This window comes from Ranitomeya imitator, chromosome 4 (genome assembly GCF_032444005.1).
Source record: "Ranitomeya imitator isolate aRanImi1 chromosome 4, aRanImi1.pri, whole genome shotgun sequence".
Taxonomy (NCBI): domain Eukaryota; kingdom Metazoa; phylum Chordata; class Amphibia; order Anura; family Dendrobatidae; genus Ranitomeya; species Ranitomeya imitator.
In genome coordinates this window covers 92,732,301-92,746,613 of record NC_091285.1, presented here as the reverse complement: position 1 = coordinate 92,746,613, position 14,313 = coordinate 92,732,301, and the positions used below count along the sequence as shown (strand labels likewise).

At 46.7% G+C, this 14,313-nt stretch overlaps 1 protein-coding gene across 2 annotated transcripts in view; it reads left to right on the top strand.

Annotated features, from left to right (window-relative positions):
- The window catches only part of SLIT3 (slit guidance ligand 3), a 1,020,157-nt gene that overhangs the window by 820,401 nt on the left and 185,443 nt on the right, over window positions 1-14,313 (top strand). The gene's annotated exons all lie outside the window — the stretch shown is intronic.

Sequence of the window (14,313 nt, the reverse complement as noted above, 5' to 3'; positions counted from 1 at the left end):
GTGGTCACAAGACGTCATGGCAGGCCCTTCTGGCATAGCATCCTTGGCACTGGATCCTGCCGCTTGCACTGCCGAGGAGAGGGCGCGACGTCGGAGGGTGAGAATAACGTTTTTTTTCATTATTATTATTTGCAACATTAGATATTTTTACTGCATACGCAGCATCAATAGTAAAAGGTTGGTCACACAGAATTAATAGCTGCGTTAATGGAGTGCGTTACGCCGCTGCATGACACAGTCCATTAACGCTGCCATTAACCCTGTGTGAGGGCTGACTGGAGGGGAGTATGGAGAGGGCACTGAGTGTGGGGAGGATGGAACGGCCATTTTGCTGCCGGACTGTGGCCATCGCTGATTGGTCGCGGCAAAACAGCCATGACCAATCAGCGACTTGGATTTCCATGACAGACAGAGGCCGCGACCAATGAATATCCGTGACAGACAGAAAGACGGAAGTGACCCTTAGACAATTATATAGTAGATTGGTTTCATGTTACTTTTTAATATATAAATGTCACAGTATTCACATAATCCCACAACACTACATATACAAAAGTTACCCAGGAGGTTGTGGACCTGCTTTTCACTAATTCACTGTAGTATTTGCTTGAGCCAGATATTAGGAACCATGGTCACCAACTCATTTCACCATCCTTAGGAGCTAATGTTAATTGCCAGAATAAGTTTAGTCACTGCCTAAAGAATGTAGAGAAAAGGCAAAAATTCAACATTTTAAAGGAACCCTTTCAGGGGCAAAAGTCTCTCCTACTTTGCATTACAAATGTAAGACCTGATTTTTAATATCGAACTTGTATGCTGAGGAAGTCTGTGTGATGGTGCCTACTAAGCTGAGTAAGGACAAGCATTATAATAATAATAATAATAATTTTTATTTATATAGCGCTAACATATTCGGCAGAAATATTCAGAGAAAAAAATAATCAGTTTGAAAATAGCACCGGCCGTGCCTGCGCAGAAGCAGCTATCTGTGATCCTATAGCTGCTACTGCACAGGCGCCGGTGGCGCCATCTTGCTAGATGAAAAAAAAATATCCTCATCTAAGATGGTGCTGCCGGCACCTGTGCAGTAGCAGCTATAGGATCAACGATAACTGCTTCTGCCGAGGAGCGGCCAGCACCATTTTCAAACTGATTTTTTTTTTTTAGGAATATTAGGAGAACAGCAAAGAAATTAGTTATATACACATTACACATGCAATCAGGCTGCAGGGCAGACACCTCAGTGACTAGCAGTGACGTCACTGATGCTGCGATCCCTCATAGCCTGAACTGCGTTGAATTCTGGACCGTGGGAAAATGCACTGTCATTTTCCCACGGTCCGGAGGTCACTCCAGTTCAGGCTGTGAGGAAGCGCAGCTTCAGTGATGTCACTGCTAGTCACTGAAGCTGCTCTCAGCAGCTCATTTAAAAGTGGTTTTCAGTCTGGACGGTCACATCTTAGCACCGTCCAGGTTGAATACTGTATATCCCGCAGACATGGATTACTGCGTGGGACACAATGACGGACAGGTATGGTATATTGTTGGCTTGTTATTTTATTTTTATTACAGGAGATCAAGGGTGTCGGGGAATTAGGTGTGGTTGTAAGTATGGTTTAATTAAGAATAATAAAGGAATGTGTGTTTCTTTCAATTAAATGACTTTATTCTGCCTGTGTCTTTATTTACCATGCAAATATAGGATTAATAATGGGGGTGTTTTATTGACGCCTCTCTATTACTAACCTCGGGGCTTGATGTCATCTGACAGTGACATCAACCCCCCAACTATTACCCCACTTGCCACTGCTACAGGGCAAGTGAGAAAAGTGAGGCTAAGCGCCAGAATTGGCGCATTTTAAAGATGCGCCTTTTCTGGGGTGGCTGAGAGCTGATGTTTTTAGCCAGTGGGGCAGTATCCATGGCCCCTTCCTGGGCTATTAATATCAGCCCACAGTTGTCTGCATAGCCTTTGCTGGTTATTAATTATAGGGGGACCCCACGTCATTTTTTGGGGGTCCCCCATTTTAATAGCCATTAAAGGCTAAATATACAGTTGTGAGAAAAATGTTTAATTAAATACATGTACAGTAAGCCGCACACACTGTACTAATTGTATTTGTCACTGAAATCTATATATCTGCCTATTCTATATGTATTTACTGTATATAATCCATCTTTTCTCTCCTGTTGGCACCTGCTGTGATTTTCCACTACCGCGGCTGCTTAATTAAAGGTTTTTCTTCTATCTATCTATGTAATATAAATCTATAATATAACGCTGGGAGCGTCACTCTGTCCGAAGCCTTTATAGACTGCGCAAGCGCAAGCACCAGCGCAGTCTGGACCCCACAGAGTGACGCTCCCAGGAGATCGCGGTATGCGTAAACACTGAACGCACACCGCGATCTCCAACGGAGAGGCAGGGACGCGCCAGGAGGGTAAGTATTATATTCTTAACCAATCAAAAGAATACTTGAAGATAAATAATTGAAGAGAAAATATCTAAAAGTTCAAAATGCTTTATTTGACACCACTAGAACAATACACAAATAAGTTAAAAACAAGAGGGGCAGTCTTGGACATTCATAATATCACTAAGTACATATAAAGAAATACTTCCTTTTATAATATCTGGGCACTGGTAGCAAAAAAAGAGAAAAAAAGTTATTTATAGCTATAAGGCCTATATCCACAATGGGACGTAAATAAGGAGAAAGGGCAACCAAATATATATTTCTAAAAACAATATTAGTGGCCTCTCATATATTGCACATATCCTCCATGTAAAGTAGCCTATAGCAGGTATTAGAAAGTAAAATGGCTTTTAGCAGGTATTTAGAAAGTTCCTAGTGCATAGTGCAAATAAGCATATATATATATATATATATATATATATATATATATATATATATATATACGAACCAGTGCTCATGATGAATGCGCCCAAGCTGCCTCCTCACACTCCAACGCGCGTTTCACACATTCTTCTTCCTCAGGGACGCGCCAGGAGGGTAAGTATTATATTCACCTGTCCCCCGTTCCAGCGCTGCGCGCCGCTCCATCTTCCGGGTCCTCTGCCTGTGAAGTTCACAGTTCAGAGGGCACGATGACGCGCTTAATGCGCGCCACCCTCTGACTGAACAGTCACAGCCAGAGGACCCGGAAGAGAGCGGCACACAGCGCTGGATCAGGGCCAGGTGAATATAGCAAGTGCTGGGGGGCATGAGCTAGCGGCGACTCCGGCACCTGACCCCCACAGCGCGCAGGTGTCCCCGCCTGCTCAGGCCCCCCAGCACTCGGCGTCCAGCGACGATAGGCGAGTATGGTTTTTTTGTTTTTTTTATATATCGCAGCAGCATACGGGGCATATACTATGGAGCATCTTATGGGGGCCATCAACCATAATGGAGCAGTGTACAGGGGCATATACTATGGAGCATCTTATGGGGGCCATCAACCATAATGGAGCAGTGTACGGGGGCATATACTATGGAGCATCTTATGGGGGCCATCAACCATAATGGAGCAGTGTACGGCGGCATATACTATGGAGCATCTTATGGGGGCCATCAACCATAATGGAGCAGTGAACGGGGCATATACTATGGAGCATCTTATGGGGGCCATAAACCTTTATGAAGCAGTGTACGGGGCATACACTATGGAGCATCTTATGGGGGCCATCAACCATAATGGAGCAGTGTACGGGGGCATATACTATGGAGCATCTTATGGGGGCCATCAACCATAATGGAGCAGTGTACGGGGGCATATACTATGGAGCATCTTATGGGGGCCATCAACCATAATGGAGCAGTGTACGGGGGCATATACTATGGAGCATCTTATGGGGGCCATCAACCATAATGGAGCAGTGTACAGGGGCATATACTATGGAGCATCTTATGGGGGCCATAAACCTTTATGGAGTAGTGTACGGGGCATATACTATGGAGCATCTTATGGGGGCCATCAACCTTTATGGAGCAGTGTATGGGGCATATGGATGGGAGCAGCAAATTACAAAACGGGCGCAGGATGGGAGCATCACATGACAGAACGGGGGCGCAGGATGGGAGCAGCACATATCAGAATAGGGCAGCACATGACAGAAAGGGGGTGCAGGATGGCAGCAGCACATGACAGAACGGGGGCGCAGGATGGGTGCAGCACATATCAGAATGGGGGCGCAGGATGGGAGCAGCACATGTCAGAATGGAGGCGCAGGATGGGGGCAGCACATGACAGAATGGGGGAGCAGGATGGGTACAGCACATGACAGAATGGGGGCGCAGGATGGGAGCAGCGCATGTCAGAATGGGGGCGCAGGATGTGAGCAGCGCATGTCAGAATGGGGGCGCAGGATGGGAGCAGCGCATGTGAGAATAGGGGCGCAGGATGGGAGCAGCGCATGTCAGAATGGGGGCGCAGGATGGGAGCAGCACATGTCAGAATGGGGGCGCAGGATGGGAGCAGCGCATGTCAGAATGGGGACGCAGGATGGGTGTAGCACATGTCAGAATGGGGGCGCAGGATGGGAGCAGCGCATGTCAGAATGGGGGCACAGGATGGGAGCAGCGCATATCAGAATGGGGGCGCAGGATGGGAGCAGCGCATGTCAGAATGGGGGCGCAGGATGGGAGCAGCACATGTCAGAATGGGGGCGCAGGATGGGAGCAGCACATGTCAGAATGGGGGCGCAGGATGGGAGCAGCACATGACAGGATGGGGACTCAGGATGGGTGCAGCACATGACAGGATGGGGACGCAGGATGGAGCAGCACATGACAGGATGGGGACGCAGGATGGGTGCAGCACATGACAGGATGGGGACGCAGGATGGAGCAGCACATGACAGGATGGAGACCATAAACCAATATAAATGCTCGCCACCCGGGCGTAGAACGGGTTCAATAACTAGTACATATATACAGGTGTTTGTCAGTGACATCTATATATCTGTGTATTCTTTGTGTATACATCTATTCTATCCTGTTCTAACCGGTCAGTGTGATTTTTCTGTAGTGGCATTTGAATTGCCAGCCTTTCAAAGGAGATACGGTTCTACAGGAAGTAGGTTTTTTTTTCTCTGGGGCCACTCAACTTTATTAGCATGCACAAAGAGACCCAACTTGCTCCCCAAAACGCATGAAAAAATGCACCAAAACCACAACAAAACGCAAACAAAAAACGCACCAAAAGCACACTAAAACATGCGTTTTTGCCGTAGCTTTTTTCCTGACAAGAAATCAGGTTTTGCTGCATAAAAAAGCAGCAAAAACGCCCCGTGTGAACATACACTTACTGAAGTTGGAGTGCTGCTGGTTTCTTCTATTTTGGAACCTGTGTGTCCATGGACCTGGATACTGTACTGCTTGTACCTGTGTTGTGAGGACTAGAGTTGAGCGACCTTGACCTTTTTAGAGTCGAGCCGGAATTCGCGAAACCCGACTATCTCAAAAGTCGGGTCGAGTGAAATCGGCCGATTATGACGTAAAGTCGGGATCGACCGAAACACGAAACCCAATGCAAGTCAATGGGACAGCATAGTCGGCAGTGAGTGGGGGCCAGGAAAACACCTAGAGTGCCCATTTTAATGTCAAAACCATCCATTCTTCTTAATGAAGCTTGTCAAGCGTAATTTACCTTATAATAATTGGAAGGCATTTGAAATTGGGGTTCATTTGGCTAAAGTTGTGGTAGGTAGGGCTGGTTCAAGTAATTAGTGGGCCCAGGAAATCTGGACCACGTCACGGCAGTGGAGCAGGGAGAGGTAAGTATTTCAACTTTGCAAGTGCTGTGAACCTGAGCAAGCAGGGGGGGCCCACTCGTTGGCATTGGCACTGGCACAGGGCCCCTCAAAGTACAGCGGTGTGTTTGCACGGCGGGGGCGCCTCCCACCGGCAGCAACACTTTTGCGTACGATGAGAGGCCCTGTGCCAGTGACGTCGCCAACTAGTATTCCTCCCCCCACCTGATGAAGGAACCTGCACTTTCATCTGCACCTTCCTCTTTGTCCCCGTGTAAGGTGGTATGGTATGCGGGAAGAGCAACCTGACTTTCAGCAGGGTCACAATGTTGTTGTGTAGCGTGCACGGGGAATGTTGCGTTATGGGTCAATGTACCAGCAGACTCATCTATCACTGGCTGGGCAATGGGCAGGATGAGGAGGAAACACAGATATAGGCCCAAAGAATAAAGTTGGCTAAATGCAGTTCAAAATTGAAAACACAGGAATAACCAGGGGGCATTGCAGTGGAGGACAACTGGAATGAGAGGCTGACACAGAGAGTAGGCCCAAATCAGTAAGTAGTCGAAATGCAGTTCAAAATTGGCAACCGTAGTAAACAGGCGGCACAGCTTTGTTCAGTGGAGGAGAACAGCAAGGAGTGGCAGACACCGATAGTAGGCCCCAAACCAACTAGTACGCCAAATGCAGTTGTTCCATTTAACCACAATTTAACGAGAGCCTGAAGATAGAAGCTCAGGAAAGGCAACCTGGAGAACACCTTGGAGTGGAACACACCATCTCTCTCCACCCCATACCCATTTTGTAGGCCTAATGCAGTGTAGTTTTCTACAACTACTAAACGAGAGTCGGAAGACCGAAGCAATGGCAAGGAAACCTGGGGAACACCTTGGAGTGTAACACACCATCTCTCTCCACCCGATACCCATTTTGTAGGCCTAATGCAGTGTAGTTTTCTACAACTACTAAACGAAAGTCGGAAGACCGAAGCAATGGCAAGGAAACCTGGGGAACACCTTGGAGTGTAACACACCATCTCTCGCCACCCGATACCCATTTTGTAGGCCTAATGCAGTGTAGTTTTCTACAACTACTAAACGAGAGTCAGAAGACCGAAGCAATGGCAAGGAAACCTGGGGAACACCTTGGAGTGTAACACACCATCTCTCTCCACCCGATACCCATTTTGTAGGCCTAATGCAGTGTAGTTTTCTACAACTACTAAACGAGAGTCGGAATGACCGAAGCAATGGCAAGGAAACCTGGGGAACACCTTGGAGTGTAACACACCATCTCTCTCCACCCGATACCCATTTTGTAAGCCTAATGCAGTGTAGTTTTCTACAACTACTAAACGAGAGTCGGAAGACCGAAGCAATGGCAAGGAAACCTGGGGAACACCTTGGAGTGTAACACACCATCTCTCTCCACCCGATACCCATTTTGTAGGCCTAATGCAGTGTAGTTTTCTACAACTACTAAACGAGAGTCGGAAGACCGAAGCAATGGCAAGGAAACCTGGGGAACACCTTGGAGTGTAACACACCATCTCTCTCCACCCCATACCCAATTTGTAGGCCTAACGCAGCCTACTTTCCGACAACTACTAAACGAGAGCATGAAGATCGAAGCTCAGGAAAGGCAACCTGGGGAACACCTTGGAGTGTAACACACCCTCTCTCTACACCACGGAAGGGCTGATTCTTAGGAAGGAAGGCTGTCGGAAAGAAGCAGGGCGCGTCCGAGGGTGATTATATTCTTATTAGGTATATACTCACCCTCGGACGCGCCCTGCTTCTTTATTTGTAATGAATGTTTATTTGCAATGTGGTTTTGACTTACTCTATTTTTTTGGTAAATAATGATTTTATTATTTTCATTGTTTTGCATCTTCTTGGCAATAATATAAAGAAGACGCGACAGGACAACACTCGGTGGATGCCATATCTGTGTTTAAAATTGAAAAAACCTTTCAGTTAACTACTTGCAGGAGAAAGTTATTGTAGCTGGTGGCCATTTTTAGTACTGTACCAGATTTTTGTTGTATGTGTTTGTTTTTAATGTTAAAATGTCTGCATTTGATATCTCTCCAGTATTTTCTTTTTTATAAGCAAAATACTTATTTTTATATTTTCTGATGTTGGTTCAAGGGGTACACGGGCAGCAGTAGACAGGTCAGTGGAGGCCTAGTGGAAGGAGGGACCGCAGACAGGCTTCGAAGCCCTAACATAATAAATTGGGCTGGCTGTAGGCAATTTAAAATTGGTTCCAGGGGAACACGGGCAGCAGTAGACAGGTCAGTGGAGGCCTAGTGGAAGGAGGGACCGCAGACAGGCTTCGAAGCCCTAACATAATAAATTGGGCTGGCTGTAGGCAATTTAAAATTGGTTCCAGGGGAACACGGGCAGCAGTAGACAGGTCAGTGGAGGCCTAGTGGAAGGAGTGACCGCAGACAGGCTTCGAAGGCCTGACATAAGAAAAATGTCAATACAATGGTATTGACAGTGCCAGGCATTGAAGGATGTCAGCGCATAGACTAAACATTGGTGGAGCTGTGAGAGAAAATTTTGCAAGTCGTAGAGCACTGTTTGACCTGGGGGGGGGACTGTCTTGTGGCCGGCGGTACAGGCCCAGGGCCCCTCATATTACAACGGTGTGTCTGACGTTGGGTGCGCACCACCACCGCCAGACACTTTATTGTACTATGAGGGACCTAGTGGCAGTGCCGTCGACCAAAAGCGGGCACACCCACCTCTTCAGACAAACAGTACTCTCACGGGTGCTGGCGCCCAGTGGCGATACCACGGCCCCGTGTGGGGACTTTGGCCATTTAGGGAGGTGTTAACATGTCGGATGCTGGACAATCAGGTGCTGCAAATTACGAGATTGGAAAAGTCGTTCAGAATAGTCCACAGGCAAGACCTTTACATAGGAAAGCTAGGTGTCAGCCGGGCAAGGTGGGGCAAAAGATTTCGAAATCCAGTTGTGGTTCATTTTAATGAAGGTTAGATCATCTACATTTTGGGTAGCCAGACGAGTCCTTTTTTCTGTTAGTATTGAACCTGCATCACTGAATACTCTTTCTGATAGGACACTAGCTGCCGGGCAAGCAAGCTCCTGCAATGCATATTCTGCCAATTCTGGCCAGGTGTCTAATTTTGATGCCCAGTAATCAAATGGGAATGACGGTTGAGGGAGAACGTCGATAAGGGATGAAAAATAGTTAGTAACCATACTGGACAAATGTTGTCTCCTGTCACTTTGAATTGATGCTGCAGTACCTGTCCTGTCTGCGGTCATAGCAAAATCACTCCACAACCTGGTCAGAAAACCCCTCTGGCCAACGCCACTTCTGATTTCTGCCCCTCTAACACCTCTGGTCTGCTGGCCCCTGCAGCTCGTGTTAGAACGATCACGGGCACTGTGTGCAGGGAATGCCAGAAGCAAACGGTCAATAAGAGGTGATTGTTTGGTTGCTAATATTAGTTCCAAGTTCTCATGTGGCATTATATTTTGCAATTTGCCTTCATAGCGAGGATCAAGGAGGCAGGCCAACCAGTAATCGTCATCGTTCATCATTTTTGTTATGCGTGTGTCCCTTTTGAGGATACGTAAGGCATAATCCGCCATGTGGGCCAAAGTTCCAGTTCTCAAATCTGTGGTTGTGCTTGGTTGAGGGGCAGTTTCAGGCAAATCCACGTCACTTGTGTCCCTCCAAAAACCAGAACCCGGCCTTGCCGCGCCAACAATTTCCACTGGCCCCGGAAAAGCTTCCTCATTAAAAATATAATCATCCCCATCATCCTCCTCGTCCTCCTCCTCCTGTTCGCCCGCTACCTCGTCCTGTACACTGCCCTGGCCAGTCAATGGCTGACTGTCATCAAGGCTTTCCTCTTCCTCAGCTGCAGACGCCTGATCCTTTATGTGCGTCAAACTTTGCATCAGCAGACGCATTAGGGGGATGCTCATGCTTATTATGGCGTTGTCTGCACTAACCAGCCGTGTGCATTCCTCAAAACACTGAAGGACTTGACACAGGTCTTGAATCTTCGACCACTGCACACCTGACAACTCCATGTCTGCCATCCTACTGCCTGCCCGTGTATGTGTATCCTCCCACAAAAACATAACAGCCCGCCTCTGTTCACACAGTCTCTGAAGCATGTGCAGTGTTGAGTTCCACCTTGTTGCAACGTCTATGATTAGGCGATGCTGGGGAAGGTTCAAAGAACGCTGATAGGTCTGCATACGGCTGGAGTGTACGGGCGAACGGCGGATATGTGAGCAAAGTCCACGCACTTTGAGGAGCAGGTCGGATAACCCCGGATAACTTTTCAGGAAGCACTGCACCACCAGGTTTAAGGTGTGAGCCAGGCAAGGAATGTGTTTCAGTTGGGAAAGGGAGATGGCAGCCATGAAATTCCTTCCGTTATCACTCACTACCTTGCCTGCCTCAAGATCTACAGTGCCCAGCCACGACTACGTTTCTTTCTGCAAGAACTCGGACAGAACTTCAGCGGTGTGTCTGTTGTCGCCCAAACACTTCATAGCCAATACAGCCTGCTGACGTTTGCCAGTAGCTGCCCCATAACGGGAGACCTGGTGTGCAACAGTGGCAGCTGTGGATGGAGTGGTTGTGCGACTGTGGTCTGTGGACGAGGTCTCGCTTCTGCAGGAGGACGAGGAGGAGGGGGTGCGAACGGCTACAGCCAACTGTTTCCTAGATGGTGGGCTAGGCAGAACTGTCCCAAACTAGCTGTCCCCTGTGGACCCTGCATCCACCACATTTACCCAGTGTGCCGTGATGGACACGTAACGTCCCTGGCCATGCCTACTGGTCCATGCATCTGTTGTCAGGTGCACCTTTGTGCTCACAGGTTGCCTGAGTGCATGGACGATGCGCTCTTTAACATGCTGGTGGAGGGCTGGGATGGCTTTTCTGGAAAAAAAGTGTCGACTGGGTAGCTCGTAGCGTGGTACAGCGTAGTCCATCAGGGCTTTGAAAGCTTCGCTTTCAACTAACCGGTAGGGCATCATCTCTAACGAGATTAGTCTAGCTATGTGGGCGTTCAAACCCTGTGTACGCGGATGCAAGGCTAAGTACTTCCTTTTTCTAACCATAGTCTCATGTAGGGTGAGCTGGACTGGAGAGCTGGAGATCGTGGAACTAGCGGGGGTGCCGGTGGACATGGCAGACTGAGAGACGGTGGGAGATGGTATTGTTCCCGCCGGTGCCCTAGATGCAGTGTTTCCTACTACGAAACTGGTGATTCCCTGACCCTGACTGCTTTGGCCTGGCAAAGAAACCTGCACAGATACGGCAGGTGGTGCAGAAAATGGTGGCCCTACACTGCCGGAAGGGATGTTGCGTTGATGACTAGCTTCATTGGCCGAGGGTGCTACAACCTTAAGGGACGTTTGGTAGTTAGTCCAAGCTTGCAAATGCATGGTGGTTAAATGTCTATGCATGCAACTTGTATTGAGACTTTTCAGATTCTGCCCTCTGCTTAAGGTAGTTGAACATTTTTGACAGATGACTTTGCGCTGATCAATTGGATGTTGTTTAAAAAAATGCCAGACTGCACTCTTTCTAGCATCGGATACCTTTTCAGGCATTGCAGACTGAGCTTTAACCGGATGGCCACGCTGTCCTCCAACAGGTTTTGACTTTGCCATGCGTTTTGGGCAAGATACGGGCCCGGCAGATGGAACCTGTTGCGATGTTGATGCCTGCTGCGGCCCCTCCTCCTCTGCTTCAGAACTGCTGCCGCCTGCACCCTGTTCCCCCAATGGCTGCCAATCGGGGTCAAGAACTGGGTCATCTATTACCTCTTCTTGTAGCTCGTGTGCAACTTCGTCTGTGTCACCGTGTCGGTCGGTGGTATAGCGTTCGTGATGGGGCAACATAGTCTCATCAGGGTCTGATTCTTGATCATTACCCTGCGAGGGCAATGTTGTGGTCTGAGTCAAAGGACCAGCATAGTAGTCTGGCTGTGGCTGTGCATCAGTGCACTCCATGTCAGATTCAACTTGTAATGGGCATGGACTGTTAACTGCTTCACTTTCTAAGCCAGGGACGGTATGTGTAAAGAGCTCCATGGAGTAACCCGTTGTGTCGCCTGCTGCATTCTTCTCTGTTGTTGTTTTTGCTGAAGAGGACAAGGAAGCGACTTGTCCCTGACCGTGAACATCCACTAACGACGCGCTGCTTTTACTTTTACCAGTTTCATGAGAGGAGGCAAAAGAGCTAGAGGCTGAGTCAGCAAGATAAGCCAAAACTTGCTCTTGCTGCTCCGGCTTTAAAAGCGGTTTTCCTACTCCCAGAAAAGGGAGCGTTCGAGGCCTTGTGTAGCCAGACGACGAACCTGGCTCCACAGCTCCAGACTTAGGTGCAATATTTTTTTTCCCACGACCACCTGATGCTCCACCACTACCACTACCCTCATTACCAGCTGACAATGAACGCCCCCGGCCACGACCTCTTCCACCAGACTTCCTCATTGTTTTAAAAACGTTACCAAACTAACGGTATTTGTTGCTGTCACACAACTTACACGGTGAGCTATAACTTCAGTATGATTTAGCTACCCCTCTACAGGTGGGTGAGACCACAACGAAAATCAGGCACAATGTTACACACTCTGTTGTTGGTGGCAACAAATGAGAGAGATGCCACACACGCAGGACTGTCACTGAAGCGCAAATGTAAATATTAATCTCCCACTGATTTGTTTTTTTTTTTTTAAAAGGGAGACTTTAGAAAAAAAAAAATAATAGAAAAAAATGATTTTTTAAGGAAGAATTTATAAACCAAATAACATGAAATGATTGTTTCAGGGAGAATTTAGAAAACAAATAAAAAAAAATAGGCTTTCTATGGCCCACTGAGTGAGAGAGGACGCACACAGGAGTCAGGAGTGGCACACAAGCCCAGAGGCCAATATTTATCTCTCACTGATTGATTTAGTGATTTTTTTCAGGTAGATTTTGGAACCCAAATCAAGCAAAAAAATTAATAGGCTTTCTATGGCCCACAATTGGAGAGAGAGAGAGAGTTGGCACACCCAGGAGTCAAGACTGGCACACAAGCAGAAAGGGCAATATTAATCTCCCACTGATTTGATTTTTTTTTTTTTTCAGGGAGACTTTAGAAAAAAAAAATACAAAAAAATGAATTTTTCAGGAAGAATTTAGAAACAAAATAAAATAAAATGATTGTTTCAGGGAGAATTTAGAAAACAAATTAAAAAAAAATAGGCTTTGTAGGGCCCACTGAGTGAGAGAGGACGCACACAGGAGTCAGGAGTGGCACACAAGCCCAGAGGCCAATATTTATCTCCCACTGATTGATTTAGTGATTTTTTCAGGTAGATTTTGGAACCCAAATCAAGCAAAAAAATTAATAGGCTTTCTATGGCCCACAATTGGAGAGAGAGAGATGGCACACCCAGGAGTCAAGACTGGCACACAAGCAGAAAGGGCAATATTAATCTCCCACTGATTTGATTTTTTTTTTTTTTTTCAGGGAGACTTTAGAAAAAAAAAATACAAAAAAAATGATTTTTTCAGGAATAATTTAGAAACCAAATAAAATAAAATGATTTTTTTCAGGGAGAATTTAGAAAACAAATAAAACAAAAAATAGGCTTTCTAGGGCCCACTGAGTGAGAGATGACGCACACAGGAGTCAGGAGTGGCACACAAGCCCAGAGGCCAATATTTATCTCCCACTGATTGATTTATTGATTTTTTCAGGTAGAATTTAGAACCCAAATCAACCCAAAAAATAAATAGGCTTTCTATGGCCCACTATTTGTGAGAGAGATGGCACGCTCAGGACTGGCACACAAGCCCAGAGGCCAATATTAATCTCCCACTTTTTTTTTTTCCCAGGGAAAATTTATAAACCCAATAAAAAAAATAATAAATAGGCTTTCTATGGCCCACTTTCTGAGAGAGAGAGATGGCACGCTTAGGACTGGCACACAAGGCCAATATTAATCTCCCACTGATTGATTTATTGATTTTTTCAGGTAGAATTTAGAACCCAAATCAAGCAAAAAAATTAATAGGCTTTCTATGGCCCACTGAGTGAGAGATGGCACACACAGGAGTCAGGAGTGGCACACAAGCCCTGAGGCCAATATTTTTCTCCCACTGATTGATGATGTGATTTTTTCAGGTAGATTTCGGAACCCAAATCAAGCAAAAAAATAAATAGGCTTTCTATGGCCCACTGAGTGAGAGATGGCACACACAGGAGTAAGGAGTGGCACACAAGCCCTGAGGCCAATATTTTTCTCCCACTGATTGATGTAGTGATTTTTTCAGGTAGATTTTAGAACCCAAATCAAGCAAAAAAATAAATAGGCTTTCTATGGCCCACTGAGTGAGAGATGACACAGACAGGAGTCAGGAGTGGCACACAAGCCCTGAGGCCAATATTTTTCTCCCACTGATTGATGTAGTGATTTTTTCAGGTAGATTTTAGAACCCAAATCAAGCAAAAAAATAAATAGGCTTTCTATGGCCCACTGAGTGAGAGATGACACAGACAGGGA